Source organism: Octopus bimaculoides, chromosome 1 (assembly GCF_001194135.2).
Source record: "Octopus bimaculoides isolate UCB-OBI-ISO-001 chromosome 1, ASM119413v2, whole genome shotgun sequence".
NCBI classification, from domain to species: Eukaryota; Metazoa; Mollusca; class Cephalopoda; order Octopoda; family Octopodidae; genus Octopus; species Octopus bimaculoides.
Window position 1 is genome coordinate 87,382,410 of NC_068981.1, and position 3,041 is coordinate 87,385,450.

The following is a 3,041-nucleotide window of genomic DNA, read 5'->3' on the forward strand; positions in this document are numbered from 1 at the left end:
TTGTTATATATTATTCATTTCGGTAAATGTAAAGAATCATGGCGTAATTTCGAAAAGGTGGGGAATATATAAAAACATGATATTCTTGAGATACAGAAATGAAAACAAAATATTGATTTCAAATTTTGGCACAAGGCCAGCAATTTCAGGGGATGGGATAAGTCGATTACATTGACACCAGTGCTCAACTGGTACTTATTTTATCTACCCCAAAAGGATGAAAGGTAAAAAGCTTTTTGCCCGGCGTGCTAATGATTCTGCCAGTTCACCGCCTTAAGCAATGACAAAATATTGCTTTCAAATTTTGGCACAAAGCCAGCAATTTCGTGGGGGTGAAAAGTAAGTCATTTATATCGACCCCAGTACTCGACTGGTACTTATTTTATCGACCCCAAAAGGATGAAAGGCAAAAAAAGAAAAAAAATTGACGTCGGCGGAATTTGAACTCAGAATATAAAGACAAACGAAATACTGCGAAGATGTTTTTGCCCAGCGTGCTAATGATTCTGCCAGCTTACTGCCTTAAACAATGACAAAATATTATTTACAACTGCATTGACTGCCAATAAAGGAAGTTCCAAATTCCTTCTGATTCTTATACATCACTACTTCTTATAACTGATATATTTGTTCATGTTTTTAATTAAATGTTTCTAAGTTACCTAAATGCTAACTTTTTCTATTATCTTTTTATCTTTCGTTTGTTTCAGTTATTGGGCTGCAGCTATGTTTTTATTGGTTACTAAATGTATTGCAGTTTTTAATGGTTACTAAATATATTGCAATTTAATAGTTAAGGATGTATTGCCAGGAATTTTTACCCTCCAATATGACTGAAAATTATCATTTGCTTTCAAATTTTAAAGTAGCATTCTCTTTAATACTCGTCATCAATTCTCAAAAGAGATTATCTCTTCTAGAAATTTTACAAGAAAATTATTTAAAATATTAGCTCACCTTTCCACCGTGTGCATCATAAAAACGTTGAAGCAACTGTATTATAGTGCTCTTTCCACAACCACTGGCTCCAACCAAAGCGACAGTTTGGCCGGATTTGGCAGTAAAGCTAACATCAGACAGAATCTAGAGAAAACAACATTTTAATGGATATTAATTATAAACAGTAATTACTTTTTCATTACAATAGATAATACAATGGTGTGGTGAAAAAAAAACAGTCGCTTGTGTGTATAAATATATTTCTTATCTCGGCCGTTATCCGCTGTTAAATGCGATTTGCTTATAGAAAACACCCGTTACGTGAACCATGCACTCATTTCTGCTTTAAGAGTTCCATTTAGTTGAGAGCGGATACGGATACCCTTTCGATCCTCACACTCTTGCCCCCAACGAAATTACAAAGATGTCACTGTTGGAGGAAGAAAATACTGCATTTATCTAACCTTTAGATAGAAACAAGATGTATTTGAATGCGACCTTTATATTTTTTGTCATTCCACAAGCATAAAGTAAGTACAGCTTTTTATAGATCTAATACTGCTATCCATTGTGTCTCTGCACCCTGGTGAATGCTGCTGCTGTTGTTGTTCTATGACAGCTTATTATTAGCCATCGTACTGGTTTATACACAGCTACTCTATATTTACATTGTGCATTCCAATTCCAAACGTTGTGAGACTTCTTCATGAGAAACACTTATTAATTCCGAAGTACAAAACGTTAATCTACTTCAAAGTGTGGGCCTCTGACTTCAATACATTTGTTGTAGCAACCCAGTCACTTTCTGAAGATCTCCAAAGTGAAGGTGTCCAGAACTCTTGTCACAGCTTCCTTTATCTTCTTCCATTTGATGAACGATCAAAAGTCACAGTGACTATGGTCTGGACTGTTGAGAGGGCGAGGGATAGTTTTGATGCCCTTCCCTGTTAAGCAGTTGTTTACCAGCACGGAATTGTAGACTAGTGCATTGTCCTGGTGTAAATGTTCTAGCCTTTAGCAACGAAATCTATTTCTGAACTCACTAAAAACCTCCACAAAGTACTCTTTATTGACCACCGCCTAACCAGGGGGATTCATTAGATATAGAAAAAAAAAAGGATTATTATGAACTTCCCAGAGGACTTGCTTTTCCTGGCCTCTTATTCCAGTGAAAAACAGACGTTCTGTTTATACAAGTTAATCTATAAGCAGTCTGAAGCATTTTAAAAGTTTCTGTAGCGTTTTTTCCAAGTTTAACATAAAACTTTATAGCACAGAGAGCTTCCAAGTTTTCTTCACCTCCCAACTACATTTTGCAAACTAGTCAGCTGTGACAAGCAGTGTTTAGTAGAATGTGTTCAAAGTGTTGTTACAGCTGTATCCTTCAATCTAAAATGACAAAAGTTGGCAGGTCAGCTTATTAGATGTATAATAATAATACACTAAAATTACAATAATCTTGGTCAGTTATAAATGCCACTCCTTAAGAAGGAGTGGCATTTATACTATCTACCACTTGTACTATCTGCCACTTGTAGATGCACTCTATAGCAATGATGGATTGTTTGATCAACCAAACTATTTGCTTATTGAGTTAGCATGCAAAAGGTTTAGCATTTCACAGACACATGTACCCTTAACATAGTCATCGGGCAGAATCAGTGTGAAACAATGTGTCTCGAGGTTGGACATTTAAATTACAGATGCAATTTATCTGACGGGCTTCCACACAGTTTCCATCTAATCGCTTTTACAAGGTTTTATTCAACTCTCTGAGAGCTGTTTCTAGGATATCCCAGCTATTGGATCATCGTGTCGTCATCGGAGAGATATGGATTAGATAGTGGAAGAAAGTTCCTCATTAATGATAGTTGTTGTGGTTCTCTCACCAGAGTGTATTATATATTTCTCCCCCTAATTTCTCTGGACTAAATACCTCTCATTATACTGAATATATATATATATATATATATATATATATATATATATATAGTACAAAGCTCTTATCAATCTATCTTTCTCACATCATTATTAAAGTATCTACGTATCTTACTCATAAATTATTAAAGTAGTTGTTTAATCGAGACTTTGATCATATTCTT